This window comes from Triturus cristatus, chromosome 5_1 (genome assembly GCF_964204655.1).
Source record: "Triturus cristatus chromosome 5_1, aTriCri1.1, whole genome shotgun sequence".
Taxonomy (NCBI): domain Eukaryota; kingdom Metazoa; phylum Chordata; class Amphibia; order Caudata; family Salamandridae; genus Triturus; species Triturus cristatus.
In genome coordinates, this window is record NC_140587.1 from 32,963,309 (window position 1) to 32,987,461 (window position 24,153).

Below are 24,153 nucleotides of genomic sequence, written 5' to 3' on the forward strand. Positions count from 1 at the left end.
CTGCCTTAAGATATTTAACATCTGCATATGTAAAGTGCCAGAACCCGGCAGGGGCGTTCATTAACGGGGTCTCTCGACGCCTCCAGACAGCGCACCTTTTATTGAGTGAGTTTTATTGCAAAGGAGAGAGCCCCGGCCGAGCGGCGAGACGTGTGCTCCTGAGCAACGGGCATTGAAACAACGGGACTGCGCCCAGTCCGGGCGTCACAACAGTCGATGCTCCGGAAGCCCTTTGTATCTTAAGTCTTGTTGCGCCCTACCCTGCTATACCGTGTGAAATGCAAGGTTAAAATAAAGACTCCCGTATTCACAGCGCTGTATGTCACGCAGAGGCGCAACTAGAGACAAATTTCAGGGGGGGCTAAGAAAAAATATCGGGGGGGGGGGGGGCTGCCTCTTAAGCAACAGGCAGAGTGGAGCTGCAGGGGCTCTTAGAAGGGGTGAAACACCAGCGACAGCGAGGCCTCATTAACATGCAGATGGTCTTTTAAAGACCTGTGAACTGCTCGGGTGCGGCTGTGTGGGTGCCCGGGAAGCTGTCTCAGCCTGGGCTGCCACACACGAGGGGGGGGGGGGGGGGGGGGGCTGAAGCACTTTGAGTCCAATGGGTGTTGCGCGCCTGATGCCACGGGCTGGTCCCTCGCAGCGCTAAAGGCACGCAATCACTATCCTTCCCTGCACGCACCAACCCGGATTATATGTGTGTATGTATCTTTAATATGAGCCGGGCCTTATTTTATATGTAGTTCCCTGAAGGCAGGCACAGAACGCCCATAGGGCTGAAAGGGCTTCAGCGCCCCCCCCCCCCCACCCCCTCGTGTGTCTCGGCCTGGGCTGCTGCAGCTCGAGCTGCTGGGGGCTCGGCCGCCCCCCCCCCCCCTGTGTCTCAGCCCGGGCGGCTGCAGCTCGAGCTGCTGGGGGCTCGGCTGGGCCCCCCCCCCTGTGTCTCAGCCCGGGCGGCTGCAGCTCGAGCTGCTGGGGGCTCGGCTGGGCCCCCCTGTGTCTCAGCCCGGGCAGCTGCAGCTCGAGCTGCTGGGGGCTCAGCTGGGCCCCCCCTGTGTCTCAGCCCAGGCGGCTGCAGTTCGAGCTGCTGGGGGCTCGGCTGGGCCCCCCCTGTGTCTCAGCCCGGGCAGCTGCAGCTCGAGCTGCTGGGGGCTCGGCCGGGCCCCCCCTGTGTCTCAGCCCGGGCGGCTGCAGCTCGAGCTGCTGGGGGCTCGGATTGGCAGTGTCTGGACTCTTATCTCCCGCACGCCCGAGTTCTTCACAGGTCTTTAAAGACCATTTGCATATTTACATACCTTTGCAAACTGAGGGAGGATTTTTTTTCCTGGTTCCAGTCTCCCCTGGGCCCCCACTCTGCCTATTCCTTACATTTGTAATTTACATTTACTGCCCTAGTGCGAAAACGCATTTCCTGAAAAGGATTATAAAGTAGGGCTGCCAAAGAACAATGCAGCCATGTGTTGTTTCAAGAGCCTGCCATGGCCTCGCCCTGACTCTAAACAGGGCTATAAATATATAAGTGTGTCTCATTTCTAATGGGACTGCTGTCTGTTCCCTTTAATTATCAGTCATGGGTCATCCAGGCAGCCCCAGAGCACAATTAGAAGTGCTTTCTATGTGTATTTGCTGTTCGCACTATGCACAGATAACCCTGGACTTCTGGAATACCGTCTACCTCCCTACCTGCTGTTGAATCTTTCTTGGCGTCCTTGGCGTTTTGGTGCTGGCGCTGCTGTCACCGTTTGCGGGTGCCTCCTCGTTGCGTGTCTCCCCGCCGCCGTTGCCACCCCTCGCGGCCGGAGACCGGAGACCACAGCCCCCAGAGTGCCTTGCGCTTCACACGCGCCCGGAGGCGCATAAAAGAGCGACGTTCTTGTTGCGGAGTGGGAACCCTGGACTTCTGGAATACCGTCTACCTCCCTACCTGCTGTTGAATCTTTCTTGGTGTCCTTGGCGTTTTGTGTCTGGCGCTGCTGTCACCGTTTGCGGGTGCCTCCTCGTTGCGTGTCTCCCCGCCGCCGTTGCCACCCCTCGCGGCCGGAGACCGGACACCACAGCCCCCAGAGTGCCTTGCGCTTCACACGCGCCCGGAGGCGCATAAAAGAGCGACGCTCTTGTTGCGGAGTGGGAACCCTGGACTTCTGGAATACCGTCTACCTCCCTACCTGCTGTTGAATCTTTCTTGGCGTCCTTGGCGTTTTGGTGCTGGCGCTGCTGTCACCGTTTGCGGGTGCCTCCTCGTTGCGTGTCTCCCCGCCGCCGTTGCCACCCCTCGCGGCCGGAGACCGGAGACCACAGCCCCAGAGTGCCTTGCGCTTCACACGCGCCCGGAGGCGCATAAAAGAACGACGCTCCTACCGCGTCGCGGGACGCGCACGGGTGGCGCCGGTTTAAGCCCGGGACAAGGGCGGGCCGTCTGTGGCCGTCCGGGGCTGACCGCGGCTGGGCTGGGCCACCTCCTTTGATTTTCATCACAGGTATTTTGTCGATATCCCTATATAAGGGGTGCTGAGATATATTGAACGCACGGTGGTTGTCAAGAATGGGTAAATCCACGCGGATGGCCACTCGTTCAACTGTTAAAACTAAAACCGCACCTAAAACCCCTCTTCCAAGCTTGACAGCAATAGATAGGATGCTGCAAAAAACAGTTGGGGTCGTCGCTAATGCTATTGAGAGCACTGAGAGGCGGCTATCACTACCCCCTAGCCTATGTTTGCTAACGCAACAGCATCAGGACATTGAAGATCACTCTAACACCGCGCTGAGCATGCCATTATCACAAGAACCCATCCTAATGGCTTCATATGCGGACTTTCCGGTTAAGGACCCTAACTGTGTTATAATTTCGCAAACTACACCTCCTGATGACTTTATGACTCGGGAAAACAGGTTGTCTCTTACCCCCAGATTAGGATTAAGTGAGGGTCAACCTAATATAAACAATGTGCCTGATCACAGGGAGGAGTTAATTATTTGTGGAAATAAAGACATAAACACAGTGGGTTCAATACATGGTGCTATCTCCCCACAGGGGATACAAGGGAGCAGTTGAAAAGTAAAAATTGTGCAGAACGCACGCAAGAAAGGGAAACCAAAAGGCAAAAATAAGAAAATTGTACCAATCCCCCCACAAGAAAATGGGGAGAAAAGTAAGTCAATAAGTAGTATTGAATCCCTTAACCAAGATGATACGTCCACCATACAAGAAGGAATTACATTGACTGGTTTGGTAGACTTCATGATAAAAATTGAGCAGGTTATGAAGTCTTTGATATTGCCAGTCGTAGGAAGATTAAAAACCCTTGTTGAAAAAATTGAGGGCTTAGAAAAGCAAGGGGCAGGTAATTCAGAAACACTGGAACATCTTAGTACACTAATTAGACCTATAGTTGTATCTAATACTAATAAAACAGATAATGCTGTTATCAGTGTTTCGCACTCATTGGAACCTGCAATCCTACCTACGGGGGCAAATATGTTAAATGAAATGGATTCTGGTGGTAAAAGAACTAAAAAAGAGAAAGGTAAGGGACTTGAGGAGAAGGAGGGAATGGCAGATTCAAAAGTCTATAATCGAAATAAGGATACAAACGATTATGATAAGGATAAAAGAATATATATTGACCTCCCTCCACAGTCAATTCCCTATACCGTAGTGTTGACAGGGGTACCAGTGTTGAGCAATGGAAAGGTAGAAAACTATCAGGAACTCAAGAATAAGGTAATACACTGGCTGAATTATAATAGGCCATTGCCTGGACAAACACGTGTGGAAATTCTAAATGTTAGGAGAGTACACTGGATTGGACAGAGGCACAAAGATATTCAAGGAGATTGTATTATCGTAAACTTGAGAGATAGAAGAGCGGTGAGTTTTATTTGTCATTGGGAACCTAACTATAATATAGGCAGAATTCAAACTGTAGACTTAACCTATTTTTATCCATTAATGGATTCAAGGAGAGATAATACCTGGTATCATGGGGAATATAGGTCCAGACATAGAGGTAATGTCAGCCCAAATTTCAATATCCCTTTAGCAAATAGATTCCAGATCTTGCAGGGGCTAGAAGATATTGACTGACTCAAGGGAGACAACAGGCCCACTGATTTGAACACTAGCGAAAGTAGTGAGTTAAAGGACCAAGGGCCTCGGAATACCATCACTGCAATGTAATGTAATGTAATGTAATGTAAAAGAAACTTGTAAAGCGCAACGTTCACCATGCGGTTTCTTGGCGCTAAGGTAAGCAGCTACCTGGGGAGGAAGGGGTGGGAGGAGGAGAAGGGGGAGAAGTTAGTTATAAGCAAAACGGAAGAAATGAGTCTTAAGAAGAGATCTGAAGTGGGTATAAGATGTGGCCAATCTTATATCCAAGGGGAGAGTGTTCCAAAAAGAAGGGGCGAGAAACGAGAATCTAAGACCGCCCCATTTCTTGCGCTTAATTCTGGGAACTTTGAGGAGAGCCAGATGGGCCGAGCGCAGATTGCGGGTAGGAACATAAGGGCGGATGAGAGAGGAGATAAACACAGGGCTAAGACCAGCCAAGGATTTGAAGATGAGGCACCCCAGCTTGAATTTGCAACGTTCAGAGACAGGGAGCCAATGCAAAGATTTTAACAGAGGGCGAGTGTGACAATGCCTAGGTTGATGGAAAATAAGGCGGGCTGCCTGATTCTGGACGAGTTGCAAGCGTTTTTGCTGATAGTCGGGGATGCCTGCATATAAGGAATTGGCGTAGTCGATTCTGAAAATTACTAAAGCTAAGAGGGCCAGAATGAGGGCTTCCGTAGTAAGAAAGCGAGCAATTTTGCGGATTTTTCGCAGCTGAAAGAAACAGACAGAGACAGTGGCGTTAATCTGAGGTTTTATTGAGAGGTCGTTACTGATGATGACTCCCAGACTTTTAGCCGAGGTGGAAGGACAGGGAGGCGAACCCAGACTGATGGGCCAGAAGTTAGAGTTCCAAGGATTGGAAGGGCCTCCGACAAGAACCAGTTCGGTCTTGTCGGGATTAAGTTTCAAATGGTTAGCCCCCATCCAGTTACTGATGTGACAGAGGGTGGTTTGGAAATCGGTAACTGACTGGTCCGAGGAGTCGATATTGAAGACTAATTGAATGTCGTCTGCATAATTGAATGCAGAGACATTTTTGTCTCGAAGAGAGCTGATCAGGGGAGTGAGGTAAAGATTGAAAAGTAAAGGGGACAAGGAGGATCCCTGAGGCACACCACAGGTCAAATCGACCTTATCTGCGGAGAACTGTGACAGACGAACCGCTTGTTGGCGGCGGGAGAGAAACGAACGAACCCAATCAAGGGCAGTACCCTCGATCCCGGCCTGTCTGACACGGTCGACCAAGATCGCATGGTCGACCGTGTCAAAGGCGGCCGACAAGTCCAGGAGAACCAGGGCCTGGCAGATGTTAGAGTCGGCTCCTCTTCGAAGTTCTTCCATAACGGAGAGTATGACCATCTCAGTGGAATGAGCAGGCCTAAATCCGGCTTGTTGGGGGTCAAGAAAATGAGATCGCTCGACATGGGAGCTCAGAATGTTAGTGACGTGGGTCTCGAGAACCTTTCCAAGATAGGGAAGGAGGGAAATGGGGCGAAAATTACTCATAACTGTTGGGTCAGCAGTCGTTTTTTTTAAAATAGGTACCACTTCTGCTGTCTTAAAGATGCAGGGAACTTGGCCAGAGGTGAGGGAGGAATTCAGAAGAGCCAAAGGGGGAGCGGGGCAGGCCGAGAAGGCCTTGCATAAGATATTGGGGGGGCAGCAGTCAGTGGGGGATCCAGAGGAAACTTTGCTGAGGAGGGCGGGAAACTCCAATTCCGTGATGACAGGGATCCGCGAAAGGGGCGGGGAAAGAGAGGGGTCTGCACAGGGTAAAACTGGAGACAGGCAAGGGGACGGGATGGGCGGTGCCTGGATACTGTTTTTGATTTTTGCAACCTTCTCGATGAAGAAGTGGTTGAGGGAATCGCAGAGCGTCTGGGAAGGGAGGGGTTTGATGGACACTCTGTCAGGAGTCAGGATCACTGAATTAGAGATAGCTAAGGTGGTCCTTATTAGTCAGAGTCCACAAATTGAGGTACTTTGTGGTGGGGAAGCATCTCTTAACTGTAATAATAATTCAGTGGATGATCAATTTAGTGGGGAGGTTTGGTCCTTTGTGAGTTGGAACATTGCAGGTCTGAGATCTAAATTGGGTAATGAAAACTGGGAAAAACTGGTAGGTAATTTTGATGTTATTAGCCTCCAGGAAACATGGACAACTGAACCTATACACATTAATGGATTTAAAACATATTTTTCCCCAGCAGTAAGCTCAACTCATGGTAGGGCTAAAGGAGGTTTGTGTACTTACGTTTCAAATCTGTTAGCAGGAATTAAAACCGAGTTAGTTTTTAATAATGTGTATTATCACATTATAAGGATCACAGTTAAAAAGGGGTTTTCCTTAGTTTTGATTAATTTTTATGATAACATCCAAGGAGAAGACCCAATGGATGTCTTCAGATTATTAGGTAGTAATATCACCTCAGCAATTGGGAGGAGGACCGAGGACACCTGCATTATTTGGGTAGGAGATTTTAACTGTCAAATATGCAGGAGTGCAGAGAGTGGGCTATGTGGGGTAAAATTAGATAGAGACATTGGCTTTAGTCATTTTGAACATCTTGGACGAGGGGATTATTTAAATGAATTAATATTTGAAAATGATTTGGACTTTGTAAATAGGTTGATCAGTCCAGAAATCCCCTTTTTACCAACGTTCAATGGCAGAGGGGCAAATACAACTATCGATTATGCCTTAATGACTTCTAGACATAGGGAATATGATACGGAACTATAGAATTCTGGATTGCCCGCTTAGCGATCATTTTCCTCTAAGCTTCAATCTGACTATGAGACCTAAGAAACATCGTGGTAGGGCCAAATCTAAAGTGATAATAGATAATATCACTATGGCCCGTAAAAATGGATACGCTTTAAAGTGGACAAAAATTTGCCCAGTTGACTTCCAGGAGAAACTAATAAAAAGTATGTTGCCACAATTTTATGTATGTACAGATGAGAATGCCAATGATTCTGATTTTATTAATAATTGTTTACTAATTATTGCCCAAATAAGGAAGTTATTGTGGGTTGGTACTAGTGGTGGGAATGCAAGGCAGAAGAGGTGGTTTGATTCAGAATGTACTAAGGCATATAGAAGTCTAAAGCATGCTATACATGCTACGGAGAAAGATACTGATTTAATTAGGAATTGTAGGAATGTCTATAAGCAGACCCTTAAAAACAGGAAAAATGCTTTAAAGTTGGAAGCATGGGATGCTTTATGTGACGCTTCGCTAAGTAAAGACTCTGCCTTATTCTGGAAAGTTGTTAATGCCCCTTTTTTAAACTTTAGTCATACAGACCCATTAGATGTGGCAATTACAGAGTGTGAGTGGGCTGAATATTTTGCCAAGTTGTATTCCATTGTACAGGACAAGATGGAATGTACTAATGATAACACCCAAATGAGAGACTGTACACAGAGTAGTAGCCCACTTGAACCGGAAATAACAATAACAGAGGTGCAGAAATGTATTGATGCATGTCTGGCGGGGAAAGCACCCGGCCCTGACGGGGTTCCTGTTGACTTATTTAAAAACAACAGGGATCTATGGGCTCCAATCCTCACACGTTTGTTTAACGCCACTCTGGAAAAAGGCCTCCTCCCATCGTGGTGTGAATCCCTGATAGTCCCTATTTTTAAAAAGGGTGACCGTGAAAACTGTAAGTGTTACCGCCCAATATCACTCCTGGATTCTACTATCAAAATTCTAGGAAGGATAATTCTAAATAGATTACATGTATGGGCTGATGAAGCTAATATTTTAAGTGACCTACAGTATGGCTTTAGGAAAGGTCTCGGAACAATTGAACAGTGTTTGAATTTGCATATTTTAACTGAAAAATATACCAAAGTTAAAGAGGGACGAATGTTTTTAACTTTTGTGGATCTTACTTCTGCATTCGACTCTGTAACACATTGTAAACTTTGGACAGTTATGAATAAACTGGGTGTGGATAAACAGATTATTAACTTTCTTAGAGATCTCTATGCAGGAGCATCGGCCAGAGTAAGATACGGAAAAAATGGCGAATGTACTAGATCCTTTGCAATCAAAAGGGGTGTACGACAGGGCTGTGTACTGGCGCCGTTCCTTTTTACACTCTATATCAATAATGTGGAAAAGACATTGATAACTGAGTGCAGGGACGTACCAATGGTAGGGAAAAGATCAATCCCTATTTTGCTATATGCAGATGACGCGGTCCTGATGGCTAGAACACCGCAGGCCATGCAAAGAGTAGTTACATCCTTTTCTGATTTTATGAATCAGCTTGATCTAAGTATAAATTGTTCTAAGACATTCACCATGCACTGTGGACCGGGTGCACAGAGAAAGAAAAAAGCAATTTATATTGGATCTACACCAGTAGAGGATATTTTAACTTTCCCCTATTTAGGGGTCTTAATTGATAGTTCTGGGCTATGGAACAATACAATTAAGACAAGGAAATTGCTGTACTGTAAATCTATCATGGCTTTAAAAAATTTTAGTCGAAAAATAGGGAGGAAACCAATTAAGGAAATGTTGACTGTTTATAAAGCAACTTGTGTAGCCATTGTCACTTATGGGGCAGGCCTATGGGGATATGCAAATGTCAGCACTTTACAAGTGGTTGAAAATAATTTTATGAAATATCTCCTAGGGGTCCCACAGAGTGTTTCGACATATGTTTGCCATGTAGAACTTGGGGAGTCATATCTAGAAGATATAATAAAAACTACACCAGTTCTACTATGGCATAGAATATGGACTTGTTGGAGGGAGGACCACCGGGGGGTCGATGAGACTACTCCGGGGCACCTTCCTACCGCAAAGCTATAGCCGAGCGCCACTGAGAAGCCCCCTCGGGGAGGTCTTTCTCCTATGATCGTACTAGGCCCAGTAATACCACCACACAGGACTCAATATCAGTTGCTTGACTTGGTTCTTTATCAGCAGTAGTACGTTCAATATTTACAGTGGGATCGAGGGATCCAGTAAGAGTCTCAATGTCTTTCAGAGGGATAGGGTAGCGGGACAGTCTTAGTACCAACCAGGTACGGAAGGGCTCTGCGCCAGACCTTGAGTGCTGGTCTCAGAGCGGCTCGGACGTGGGGAGCCGCGACGGCGTCTGCAGGGCTCGGGTGGTAGTTCCGCTTCGGTCAAGCCGCGACACAGTCAGCAGGGCTCCGGTGGTAGGTCCGCTTTGGTCGAGCCGCGACGAAGTCAGCTGGGCTCTGATGGTAAGGTTCAACAAGGTCGGGCCGCGACAGCGTCAGCAGGGCCCCAAAGGTTCGTGTAGGTCTTTAGCACGGTGGAGCCGCAACGTCGTCAGCAGGGCTCAGAGCGTGGGTTCAGGATGAGTCTTCTTCCGGAGGGTCAGCCGCGATCCGATCAGCAGGGCTCTTGACTCCAGGATACAACTATTGTCCTGTTGTCGGGTCGCCCCAGATATAGGACTGGAGCCCTTTGATGTCCGGACCCTTGTGCCCGGAGGGGGCGGAGAGGCCGGGTAGGGAGCGGCCAGACGCCCAGCAGGAGAGGCGCCAGGCCCCAGAGAGCTGTGGGGCGATCGCACCTAGGTGTGGAAGGACGGTTGGGGGTCCCATTGATACTGCCTGCTTCCGGGGTGGGAAGGGTTCACGTGGTATGCCCCGGGCCAGGGGTTGGCGCCTTGATGTCGGGCCTCGCTGGGACAGAGGCCGGGTGCAGCGGGGTCACGCAGGAGGTCACGTGGAGTGACGTATAATCCAAAATGGAGGAGCCCCGAGGTGCATGGGACCTCGTGCGGCTTAGCGAGGGGGAACAGGACCACGCCACGAGGCCGGCTCCCACACGCGTCCCCCCCAGCTGAAGGCAGGGAGAGTCACCCATCTCCTTGGGGGTTCTCCTCGCCGAGGCGGAAGAATCTGGACAGGCCGTCAGCGTTGGCGTGGTCGTTGCCGGGCCGGTGTTCCACAGTGAAGTCCATCCCTTGCAGCGAGATGGACCATCGCAACAACTTGGGGTTCTCGCCCCGCATTTGCATGAGCCACCGCAAGGGCCGGTGGTCAGTTTGGACCCTGAAGTGGGTGCCAAAAAGGTAGGGCCGGAGCTTCTTGAGAGCCCATACCACGGCGAAGGCCTCCCGCTCGATGGTGCTCCACCTCTGTTCTCGCGGCAGCAGTCGGCGGCTGATAAAGGCCACAGGTCGGTCGAGGCCCTTGGCGTCCAGCTGGGAGAGGACCGCCCCGACCCCGTACTCCGAGGCATCGGTCTGGACTACAAATTCCTTGCTGTAGTCAGGGGCCTGTAGCACAGGGGCAGCGCACATGGCCGCCTTGAGGGCCTCAAAAGCGGTCTGACAGCGGGGCGTCCAGTGCACCGCCTTGGGCTGTTTCTTGGAAGTGAGCTCCGTGAGGGGGCCCACAATGCTGCCATAATCCTTGATGAATCGTCGGTAGTAGCCTGTGAGGCCTAGGAAGGCCCAGACAGCGGTTTGGGTTGCGGGGGGCTCCCATGCTTGGATGGCGTCGACCTTTAACTGGAGGGGCGCCACCTGGCCACTCCCCACCTGGTGGCCCAGACAGGTCACAGATCCTTGACCGATCTGGCCTTTACTGGCCTTAACGGTGAGTCCGGCTCTTTGGAGAGCAGCCAGGACTTCCCCAAGGTGTCCTAAGTGCGCGGCCCAGTGGTCGCTGAAGACGGCAATGTCGTCGAGGTAGGCCGCACTGAAGGCTTCTAGTCCGGCCAGGACCTTGTTCACTAGCCTCTGAAAAGTCGCTGGGGCGTTCTTCATACCGAAGGGCATTACCCGAAAGTGGTAGTGCCCATCGGGGGTGGAAAAGGCGGATCGTTCCTGGGCGCCGGGAGTGAGCTTGATCTGCCAGTACCCAGCGGTGAGATCAAAGGTGCTTAGGTAGCGGGCGGCCCCTAAGCGATCGATCAGCTCGTCTGCTCGTGGCAAGGGGTGGGCATCGGTCTTGGTGACTGCGTTCAGGCCCCGGTAGTCGACACAAAACCTGAGTTCTGGGGCAGTGCCGGGGGCGGCGGCCTTCGGCACCAAGACCACCGGGCTGGCCCACGGGCTGTCGGACGGCTCGATGACTCCGAGGGCGAGCATCTTGGCGACCTCGGTCTGTATGCAGGCTCGGACTCGGTCAGGTACTCTGTAAGCGCGGTGTCGCACAGGGGGGCTGTCCCCAGTATCCACGTCGTGGACGCACCAGGGGGTCACCCCGGGCGTAAGAGAGAAGAGGGCAGCGAAGGGTTGCAGCAGCTTCTGGCAGTCATGGCGCTGTTCTGGTGTCAGGGTGGCGGAGAGGCGGACGCCCTCCAAGGAGCCGTCTTGGCCCAGGAGGTCTGGTAGGGGCTCGGAGTCACTTTCGCCCCCATCGTCGGTAGCCAGCAGCAGGCTTAGTTCAGTTCGGCAAAGTGGGGCTTGAGCCGGTTGGCGTGCAGGACCCGGAGGGGGTTCCTCGGGGACTCCATGTCGACTAGGTACGTGACGGGGCTCTTGCTCTCAACTACCTTGAAGGGCCCGGTCCACTTGTCCTGCAGGGCGCAGGGGTCCACGGGTGACATGACCCAGACTTGCTGGCCCGGCTCGAACTCGATGGTTGAGGCATTTTCGTCATACCAGCGTTTCATGTCTTCTTGGCTGGCTTCGAGGTTGGCTTCTGCCAGGGCCCGGAACTTCCGAGTCTGGTTCCGCAGGGTCAGGAGGTACCGGTAGACGTCGGGAGGGGCATCTTGGACTTGCGCCTCCCAGCCCTCCTTGACCAGGCTGAGGGGCCCTCGGATGGGGTGCCCATACAATAGTTCGAAGGGGCTGAAGCCCAGGGATTTCTGTGGTACCTCCCGATAGGCGAACAGGAGGCAGGGCAGCAGGACATCCCATCTCCTCCTCAGGGGCTCTTCCAGGCCCTTGATCATCCCCTTCAGGGTTCTGTTGAACCGCTCGACCAGTCCGTTCCCCTGGGGGTGGTAAGGGGTGGTGAATTTATAGGTGACCCCACATTGTTGCCAGAGGGATCTCAGGTACTTTGAAATAAAGTTCGCACCCCTGTCGCTCACCACTTCTCGGGGGAACCCCACCCTGGAGAAGATGCCCATCAGGGCCCGACTCACCACTGGAGCTGTCACGGTGCGGAGTGGGATGGCCTCGGGGTATCGGGTGGCGTGGTCGACCAGTACCAGGATGAAGCGGTGTCCCAGGGCGGTTCGGGGGTCGAGGGGCCCCACGATGTCGATCCCCACTCGTTCGAACGGGGTGTTGACGGTTGGAAATGGTTGTAGGGGGGCTTTTACTCGACCCCCAGTCTTCCCGCTAGCTTGGCAGGTCGGGCAGGACCGGCAGTGATGGTCCACGTCTCTTCTCATAATAATAATAATAATAAAATACAGAATTTTATAAAGCGCGAGCAGTTACCTCTCAAGGAGGTGTCCCGGCGCTGAACGCAAGCAGAAAAAAACAGCTACCGAAGTGCAAAACAGTAAATTAACGAGGTTGGGAGAAGAGCCAGGTTTTCAGCATTGATTTAAAGCACGATTCAGAGGGGGCCTGCTGGAGCTCCGGGGGGAGTGAGTTCCAAAGACTTGCTACATTGGCAGAAAACCTTCTGCCGCCCAGCCGGGCCCTTCTTATTCGCGGGACTGCAAGCTGGGTCCGGAGGTTGGAGCGAAGAGAACGGGCCTGCGTATATCTTGGTAATCGGACCCTCAAGTAAGTGGGACATGAGCCAAACAAGGATCTAAAAGCTAGCGTGAGAGCCTTGAATTTAATCCTGTGTGCCACAGGTAGCCAGTGAAGTGATCGAAGATGCGGAGAGATAGAATGCTTAAATGGAATATGCATTAACAGTCTCGCAGCCGCATTCTGGACCACTTGCAAGCGTTGAATTAAGTATTTGGGCAAACCCAAGAACAGGCCATTCGCGTAATCCAATCTAGATGTGACTGTCGCATGGATTACCATTTTCCTGCAATGTGTCGGCAAAAGTCGCAGGATTTTGCGAATATTCCTGAGTTTACCCAAGCAACAGCCCATCAGCTGTTGGGTGTGGGAAACAAAGGATAGATTGTTGTCCCAACGCACTCCCAGATTTTTTGCCGAAGTGCTGGGAGAAGGGGGGGAGCCCATTGCTGCCGGCCACCAAAGCTCAGAGGGGGGCGGGGCGCCTTTGCCAAAATGCAGCATTTCTGTTTTGTCCACATTAAGTTTCCAACCAGGTACGGAAGGGCTCTGCGCCAGACCTTGAGTGCTGGTCTCAGAGCGGCTCGGACGTGGGGAGCCGCGACGGCGTCTGCAGGGCTCGGGTGGTAGTTCCGCTTCGGTCGAGCTGCGACACAGTCAGCAGGGCTCCGGTGGTAGGTCCGCTTCGGTCGAGCCGCGATGAGGTCAGCTGGGCTCTGATGGTAAGGTTCAACAAGGTCGGGCCGCGACAGCGTCAGCAGGGCCCCAAAGGTTCGTGTAGGTCTTTAGCACGGTGGAGCCGCGACGTCGTCAGCAGGGCTCAGAGCGGGGGTTCAGGATGAGTCTTCTTCCGGAGGGTCAGCCGCGATCCGATCAGCAGGGCTCTTGACTCCAGGATACAACTATTGTCCTGGTGTCGGGTCGCCCCAGATATAGGACTGGAGCCCTTTGATGTCCGGACCCTTGTGCCCGGAGGGGGCGGAGAGGCCGGGTAGGGAGCGGCCAGACGCCCAGCAGGAAAGGCGCCAGGCCCCAGAGAGCTGTGGGGCGATCGCACCTAGGTGTGGAAGGACGGTTGGGGGTCCCGTCGATACTGCCCGCCGCCGGGGTGGGAAGGGTTCACGTGGTATGCCCCGGGCCAGGGGTTGGCGCCTTGATGTCGGGCCTCGCTGGGACAGAGGCCGGGTGCAGCGGGGTCACGCAGGAGGTCACGTGGAGTGACGTATAATCCAAAATGGAGGAGCCCCGAGGTGCATGGGACCTTGTGCGGCTTAGCGAGGGGGAACAGGACCACGCCACGAGGCCGGCTCCCACAGGACTGCAGATGAGTTTAAATCGAATGATTATGGAAAATGCGATGGGTCTAGAGAAGTGCGGAAAAATTAGATGGCTGAATTATATTAATAATTTTCTCACGCTACTAGGGTTGGGGAATTATTATACAGATCCGTCTACTCTTTGTAATATATCTAGGAAATGTTTAAAAGATAGATGTATGACCTATTTGCATGAGACCAGAACTAGAATAGAGCTTAAGAAAACTACGGTGGTAGCTCATGAGCAAATTGTAATCTGCAATCATTTACAGCCATATTTAAAGCTACTGATGAGTGATTATGAAAGGTTTTTACTAACACGTTTTAGATTTAATTTACTATTCAGATCACTCAGCTTTCCAGTTCTGAATAATTGGTCAAAAACTTTGAGTAAATGTCCCTGTGATGATCTATCAGTGCAATCTGATATGCATATATGTGGGAGCCGGCCTCGTGGCGTGGTCCTGTTCCCCCTCGCCAAGCCGCACGAGGTCCCATGCACCTCGGGGCTCCTCCATTTTGGATTATACGTCACGCCACGTGACCACCTGCGTGACCCCGCTTCACCCGGCCTCTGTCCCAGCGAGGCCCGACATCCAGGTGCCAACCCCTGGCCAGGGGGATACCACGTGAACCCTTCCCACTCCCGGCGGAGGGGAGTATCGATGGGACCCCCAACCGTCCTTCCACACCTAGGTGCGATCGCCCCACAGCTCTCTGGGGCCTGGCGCCTCTCCTGCTGGGCGTCTGGCCGCTCCCTACCTGGCCTCTCCGCCCCCTCCGGGCGCAAGGGTCCGGACATCAAAGGACTCCAGTCCTATAACTGGGGCGACCCGACAGCAGGACAGCAGTTGTATCCTGGAGTCAAGAGCCCTGCTGATCGGATCGCGCCTGACCCTACGGAAGAAGACTCATCCTGAACCCACTTCTGAGCCCTGCTGACGACGTCGCGGCTCCACCGTGCTTAAAGACCTTCACGAACCTTTGGGGCCCTGCTGACGCTGTCGTGGCCTGACCTTGTTGAACTTTGCCATCGGAGCCCAGCTGACCTCGTCGCGGCTCGACCGAAGCGGACCTACCACCGGAGCCCTGCTGACTGTGTCACGGCTCGACCCAAGCGGAACTACCACCCGAGCCCTGCAGACGCCGTCGCGGCTCTCCACGTCCGAGCCGCTCCGAGACCAGCACTCAAGGTCTGGCGCAGAGCCTTCCCGTACCTGGCTGGTACTAAGACTGTCCCGCTACCTTATCCCTCTAAAGACATTGAGACTCTTGCTGGATCCCTCGATCCCACTGTAAATATTGCACGTACTACTATTGATAAAGAACCAAGTTAAGCAACTGATACAGAGTCCTGTGTGGTGGTATTACTGGGCCTAGTGCGAACATAGGAGAAGGACCTCCCCTAGGGGTCTTCTCAGCGGCGCTCGGCTATAACTTTGCGGTAGGAAGGTGCCCCGGAGTATTCTCCCCGACTCCCCGGTGGTCCTCCCTCCAACAATATACTTTTCTTTTGTAAGTTTTATACTAGACCCAGACAACTGTATGTTGTTCCTTTGCTAAAAATTATGGAAATTAATCGATGTCGCCCTGCTTTTTTAGCTGTACAGAAATTGGATAATATTTTAACAGTCGTATTTATTTCCTCATTCCTTAAAAATGTTTTTAAATTACGTAAAACAATTGAGAACTGAACTTACTCGGTTTTTCCTATGTGTAGTCTCAATAATTGTTATTTTAAAAGATGTGTAATTTTGTCTTTGTACTTTTATGGTTATTCTGTTTTAATAACCCAATAGAGATTAACTTGACTTGACTTGATAAGTGCTGAAAATAGGGCTAGGTGATTGTCTAGTTGTACTGTTTGGACATTAGAATAATGAGCTGCAAACATAATCACAAGACTGGAAGTTTGCTGCAGGATCAGCACATGATTTATTTCCTCACCCTTCAATAGTCCTGAGGAAGGTGATTTCAATAACATTGTCACCGAAACGTACGTAGACCAGCTACTTCACAACTGGACAACAAACTCTATATGGATCAACTTAAATCAAATAAGAGAAAAAACTTAACTTGCTGTCACAATCATCACAGCAAACTCTGATAAATTACTCAAAAATCAATTTGCAGTTGACCCACCCAGTTGTGTATTTTCATAAGTTTCTTTCTCTATATTTCTCTGTGTGTGGTATGTTTGTTGGGATGCAAGAATAGTATGCAAGATGAGAATGTAGATATTTATGTCGTCTGTTGAGGGGCAAACCTAATTGTTCAAATATTGTGATTTGAGACCAATGTATTTGATGTTCACATTATTGATCACTTCTACTCACTTGTTTCCAGAATATTTGTAAATCACAAAAAAGAAAATATAGAAATGAAATATGAATATATTTTTGATACAAAAAAATGTGTTTCTTGTTAAATAAAAAAACAAAGGAAAAAAAGCAATAATTGTGTGTAGACATTGTATTTATGGGTGTTGGAGGGAGGACAACCGGGGAGTCGGGGAGACTACTCCGGGGCACCTTCCTACCGCAAAGTTATAGCCGAGCGCCGCTGAGAAGCCCCCTAGGGGAGGTCCTTCTCCTATGTTCGCACTAGGCCCAGTAACACCACCACACAGGACTCCGTATCAGTTGCTTAACTCGGTTCTTTATCAATAGTAGTACGTGCAATATTTACAGTGGGATCGAGGGATCCAGTAAGAGTCTCAATGTCTTTAGAGGGATAAGGTAGCGGGACAGTCTTAGTACCAGCCAGGTACGGGAAGGCTCTGCGCCAGACCTTGAGTGCTGGTCTCGGAGCGGCTCGGACGTGGAGAGCCGCGACGGCGTCTGCAGGGCTCGGGTGGTAGTTCCGCTTGGGTCGAGCCGCGACACAGTCAGCAGGGCTCCGGTGGTAGGTCCGCTTCGGTCGAGCCGCGACGAGGTCAGCTGGGCTCTGATGGCAAAGTTCAACAAGGTCAGGCCGCAACGGCGTCAGCAGGGCCCCAAAGGTTCGTGAAGGTCTTTAAGCACGGTGGAGCCGCGACGTCGTCAGCAGGGCTCAGTAGTGGGTTCAGGATGAGTCTTCTTCCGTAGGGTCAGCCGAGATCCGATCAGCAGGGCTCTTGACTCCAGGATACAACTGCTGTCCTGCTGTCGGGTCGCCCCAGATATAGGACTGGAGCCCTTTGATGTCCGGACCCTTGCGCCCGGAGGGGGCGGAGAGGCCGGGTAGGGAGCGGCCAGACGCCCAGCAGGAGAGGCGCCAGGCCCCAGAGAGCTGTGGGGCGATCGCACCTAGGTGTGGAAGGACGGTTGGGGGTCCCATCGATACTGCCCTCCGCCGGGAGTGGGAAGGGTTCACGTGGTATCCCCCTGGCCAGGGGTTGGCGCCTTGATGTCGGGCCTCGCTGGGACAGAGGCCGGGTGAAGCGGGGTCACGCAGGTGGTCACGTGGCGTGACGTATAATCCAAAATGGAGGAGCCCCGAGGTGCATGGGACCTCGTGCGGCTTGGCGAGGGGGAACAGGACCACACCACGAGGCCGGCTCCCACAATGGGGAATACTGATGTGCTGTTATTTTGATTTTTGAGAGTATTCACCAGAAAAAAAGAATGAAAGGTCGGTAAAGAGGTAGAAATCTTATATATTTGTTCTTCTTCCCCCCTCTTGGACCTTAAAGTAACTGGGGAACACCTTTTCCCATAATCACTCACCCTCGATCCCTGAATAATGCCATAATAGCAATAATTAAACTTATATCTGAAACCCTGCGCCGACGTCAATGACAGGCTGAGTTACTTCAAGTGTCTGTGAATGCACCATGCGCTCAGACAACTCACTCCTCATTCTCGCCCTTCACTTTCACGCTCACCCTGCAGTCACAGCGATCACCATGCACTCACAGCGATCACAATGCACTCACAGCGATCACCATGCACTCACAGCGATAACCCTGCACTCACAGCGATCACCATGCACTCACAGCTATCACCATGCACTCACAGCGATCAGCATGCACTCACACCTTCACCCACTCACCCTTCACTCACAGCGATCAGCATGCACTCACAGCGATCACCATGCACTCACAGTGATCACCATGCACTCACAGCGATCAGCATGCACTCACACCTTCACCCACTCACCCTGCACTCACAGCGATCACAATGCACTCACACCATTCACCCGCTCACCCTGCACTCACAGCAAACACCATGCACTCACAGCGATCACCATGCATTCACAGCGATCACCATGCACTCACAGCAATCACAATGCACAGACACTGATCACCATGCACTCACACCTTTCACCCGCTCGCCCTGCACTGACAGCGATCATCATGCACTGACAGCGATCACCATGCACTCACACTGATCACCATGCACTCACACCTTTCACCCGCTCGCCCTGCACTCACAGCAATCACAATGCACTCACACTGATCACCATGCACTCACACCTTCTACCGCTCACCCTGCACTCACAGCGATCACAATGCACTTACACTGATCACCATGCACTCACAGCGATCACCATGCACTCACAGCGATCACAATGCACTCAAACTGATCACCATGCACTCACACCATTCACCCGCTCACCCTGCACTCACAGCAATCACCATGCACTCACAGTGATCACCATGCACTCACAGCGATCACCATGCACTCACAGCGATCACCATGCACAAACACTGATCACCATGTACTCACACCATTCACACGCTCGCCCTGCACTCACAGTGATCACAATGCACTCACACTGATCACCATGCACTCACACCATTCACCCGCTCGCCCTGCACTCACAGCGATCACCATGCACTCACACCATTCACCCGCTCGCCCTGCACTCACAGTGATCACAATGCACTCACTGATCACCATGCACTCACTCCTTCTCCCACTCACCCTGCACTCACAGTGATCACAATGCACTCACACTGATCACCATGCACTCACACCATTCACCCGCTCGCCCTGCACTCACAGCAATCACAATGCACTCACAGCGATCACCATGCACTCACACTGATCACCATGCACTCACACCATTCACCCGCTTGCCCTGCACTCACAGCGATCACAATGCACTCACACTGATCAACATGCACTCACACCATTCACCCACTCGCCCTGCACCCACAGCGATCACAATGCACTCACACTGATCACCATGCACTCACACCTTCACCTGCTCGCCCTGCACTCACAGTGACCACAATGCACTCACACTGATCACCATGCACTCACACCTTCACCTGCTCGCCCTGCACTCACACCTTCTCCCACTCACCCTGCACTCACAGCAATCACAATGCACTCACAGTGATCACCATGCATTCACACCTTCTCCCGCTCACCCTGCACTCACAATGAACTCACACTGATCACCATGCACTCACACCATTCACCCGCTCGCCCTGCACTCACAGCAATCAAAATTCACTCACACTGATCACCATGCACTCAAACCATTCACCCGCTCGCCCTGCACTCACAGCAATCACAATGCACTCACACTGATCACCATGCACTCACACCATTCACCCGCTCACCCTGCACTCACAGTGATCACCATGCACTCACAGTGATCACCATGCACTCACACTGATCACCATGCACTCACACCTTCTTCCACTCAGCCTGCACTCACAGCAATCACAATGCACTCACAGTGATCACCATGCACTCACACCTTCTCCCACTCACCCTGCACTCACACCTTCTCCCACTCACCCTGCACTCACAGCAATCACAATGCACTCACAGCGATCACCATGCACTCACACCTTCTCCCACTCACCCTGCACTCACGGCAATCACAATGCACTCACACTGATCACCATGCACTCACACCTTTACCTGCACGCCCTGCACTCACAGCGATCACAATGCACTCACACTGATCACCATGCACTCACACCTTCTCCCACTCACCCTGCACTCACACCTTCTCCCACTCACCCTGCACTCACAGCAATCACAATGCACTCACACTGATCACCATGCACTCACACCTTCTCCCACTCACCCTGCACTCACGGCAATCACAATGCACTCACACTGATCACCATGCACTCACACCTTCACCTGCTCACCCTGCACTCACAGCGATCACAATGCACTCACAGCAATCACAATGCACTCACACTGATCACCATGCACTCACAAAATTCACCTGCTCGCCCTGCACTCACAGCGATCACAATGCACTCACACTGATCACCATGCACTCACACCATTCACCTGCTCGCCCTGCACTCACAGTGATCACAATGCACTCACACTGATAACCATGCACTCACACCATTCACCCGCTCGCCCTGCACTCACAGCAATCAAAATTCACTCACACTGATCACCATGCACTCAAACCATTCACCCGCTCGCCCTGCACTCACAGCAATCACAATGCACTCACACTGATCACCATGCACTCACACCATTCACCCGCTCACCCTGCACTCACAGTGATCACCATGCACTCACAGTGATCACCATGCACTCACACTGATCACCATGCACTCACACCTTCTTCCACTCAGCCTGCACTCACAGCAATCACAATGCACTCACAGTGATCACCATGCACTCACACCTTCTCCCACTCACCCTGCACTCACACCTTCTCCCACTCACCCTGCACTCACAGCAATCACAATGCACTCACAGCGATCACCATGCACTCACACCTTCTCCCACTCACCCTGCACTCACGGCAATCACAATGCACTCACACTGATCACCATGCACTCACACCTTTACCTGCACGCCCTGCACTCACAGCGATCACAATGCACTCACACTGATCACCATGCACTCACACCTTCTCCCACTCACCCTGCACTCACACCTTCTCCCACTCACCCTGCACTCACAGCAATCACAATGCACTCACACTGATCACCATGCACTCACACCTTCTCCCACTCACCCTGCACTCACGGCAATCACAATGCACTCACACTGATCACCATGCACTCACACCTTCACCTGCTCACCCTGCACTCACAGCGATCACAATGCACTCACAGCAATCACAATGCACTCACACTGATCACCATGCACTCACAAAATTCACCTGCTCGCCCTGCACTCACAGCGATCACAATGCACTCACACTGATCACCATGCACTCACACCATTCACCTGCTCGCCCTGCACTCACAGTGATCACAATGCACTCACACTGATAACCATGCACTCACACCTTCACCCGCTCACCCTGCACTCACAGCGATCACAATGCACTCACACTGATCACTATGCACTCACACCTTCACCCGCTCACCTTGCACTCACAGCGATCACAATGCACTCACACTGATCACCATGCACTCACACCTTCACCCGCTCACCTTGCAATTTAGTGTGTTCATAAACATACTCAGGAAAGTCGGCTCGAATAAAAGTATCTTGATTCGGCCGTGGCGTAGGTTAACACAGGATACTTTTCTAGCACACTTTGAAGTGCCACCACTAGGTCATGCGGATACGGGGGATTTCGCAGTTAGTAACCTTGAATCCTCCATTACAATGGCTTTGGACAAAGCTGCTCCTTTCACCAGGGTTCAAGTGAAAAATATTGCCTCACCCTGGTTTACTGCTGCATTAAAAATTGATAACCAGCTAAGTCGAGCTGCCGAACGTCGGTGGAGAAAAACCAAAACCGAGGAAGATCGTAGGAATTATAAGCATCTTCATTCAATTTATATAAACAACATTAAATCAACTAAAAAGACTTATCTTACTCAGCATATAAATAACGCCGCCCACTCCAGTAAAGAACTCTATAAAATATTGAAGGAATTTACTTCCCCTCAGGTTGAACAGTCCTCCTTTTTGCCTACGCAAGAATGGGTCGACTCTGTTTAAATTTTATTATCAAAAAAAGAAGAAACAATCTATGCCTCATTTCCGCATCAGGCTGATGACCATAGTCATCATATCATTAATGTGATTAAGTCTCCCTCTTTGCTGGAATCTCATGAGGCCCCCTTATTAACGGAGTTTGAACCTTGTTGGAGGGAGGACCACCGGGGAGTCAGGGGGCCCACTCCGGGGTACCTTCCTACCGCAAAGTTATAGCCGAGCGCCGCTGAGAAGCCTCCTAGGAGAGGTCTTTCTCTTATGATCGTACTAGGCCCAGTAACACCACCACACAGGACTCCGTATCAGTTGCTTATCTAGGTACTTTATCAATAGTAGCACATTCGAAATATTTACAGGGGATCGAGAGATCCTGAAAGAGTCTCAATGTCTTTGTAGGGACAGGGTAGCGGGACAGTCTTAGTACCAGCCTGGTACGGGGAAGCTCTGCGCCAGACCTTGCGTTAGGCCGAAGGTGGCTCCGGGGATCGGAGCGGCAGGTGCTGGTCTCAAAGCAGCTCGGACGTGGAGAGCCGCGACGGTGTCTGCAGGGCTCGGGTGGTAGTTCCGCTTGGGTCGAGCCGCGACACAGTCAGCAGGGCTCCGGTGGTAGGTCCGCTTCGGTCGAGCCGCGACGAGGTCAGCTGGGCTCTGATGGCAAGTTCAACAAGGTCGGGCCGCGACAGCGTCAGCAGGGCCCCAAAGGTTCGTGAAGGTCTTTAAGCACGGTGGAGCCGCGACGTAGTCAGCAGGGCTCAGAGCGTGGTTCCAGGATGAGCCTTTCTCCGTAGGGTCAGCCGCGATCTGATCAGCAGGGCTCTTGACTCCGGGATACAACTGCTGTCCTGTTGCAGGGTCGCCCCAGATATAGGTCTGGAGCCCTTTGATGTCCGGACCCTTGTGCCCGGGGGGGGGGGCGGAGAGGCCGGGTCGGGAGCGGCCAGACGCTCAGCAGGAGAGGCGCCAGGCCCAGGAGAGCTGTGGGGCGATCGCACCTAGGTGTGGGAGGATGGTTGGGGGTCCCATCGATACTGCCCTCCGCTGGGAGTGGGGAAGTGTTCACGTGGTACCCCCTGGCCAGTTGTTGGTGCCTTGATGTCGGGGCTGGCTGGGGCCGAGGCCGGGATGAGCGGGGTCACGTAGGCCGGTGCGCAGAGTCACAAACAATCCAAAATGGAGGAGCCCCGAGGTGCAGGGTGTAGGAGAGTAGGGTCTGCTTTCTATGTTCACCCCCACTTTTTGCTTTTGCTTTACTGGTTTTCGACTTAGATGTGGCTGTGGGCCTGCTAATCAGACCCACAGCCCTGCTGTTCTCTCTCTAAATTAATACTATGTACTTTAGGTGCATAACCCATTTGGATAGGATCACCTTATTGGCCCCTGTACAGTGTACCCTAGGTACCCAGGGCATAGGTGTACCCTAGGCCTACCAGGGGCTGCAGCATGTATTGTGCCACCCCTGGCCTGGCCTTCCATTTTGACACAACTGGCTGATCACTCAGCTGGGGCAAGGTCGTGTAATCACCCCTTGCTTAGGTGTAGTATTCCTATACCTAACTTACATATAGACACATGTGTACCTATCAGTCACTCCTATGGCAGGCCTTGACAATCCTGGAGGCAGAGTGCTTGGTAACATGTGAGATGGTGCTCTAGCATGAGCTGAGCCTGTCTGCAGCTTTCGGAACCTTGTCCTTATAGCTGTTCTATGATATAGCCTACCATATACTCTTAAAGTGCCTTATAATCTTAGACGGTTATGGTAACTATGGTTTGGCTTTATCAAAACATGTCGTGTAAGGTGTCTAACACTCGGGAATAATACCCCCATGCCATTTCTGGACATGAGAATATTATTCCCCCCTTCTAGAGGGAAAGACATGTTAAAATCATACTTCAACTGTTAGCCTCTGACCAAAGCCTCAGCATCACAAAATGGATGCTGCTGCCACGACACAAGTCTGACCTCCTGCTGCTGGGAGTGATCCCAGCCAGGGAGGCCTGGACAATAGGTTTCCTGCTTGGGGAGGTGCTAGCACCTCCCCAGACAGCCTTTAGTGTATTGGGGCAGGGTGGGCTGAAAGGAATGAGACATGCCTGGGGCACACAAGGTGTTCCTTGCATAGTCCAGTTCAAACCGGCGCTGGGGCACCCCAGCCCCAGCTCTGGCGCGAAA

General features: G+C 51.9%; 1 protein-coding gene across 2 annotated transcripts in view; it reads left to right on the plus strand.

Annotated features, from left to right (window-relative positions):
- LOC146830016 (lymphocyte antigen 6E-like) overlaps positions 1-24,153 on the plus strand; it is a 196,332-nt gene that overhangs the window by 840 nt on the left and 171,339 nt on the right. The gene's annotated exons all lie outside the window — the stretch shown is intronic.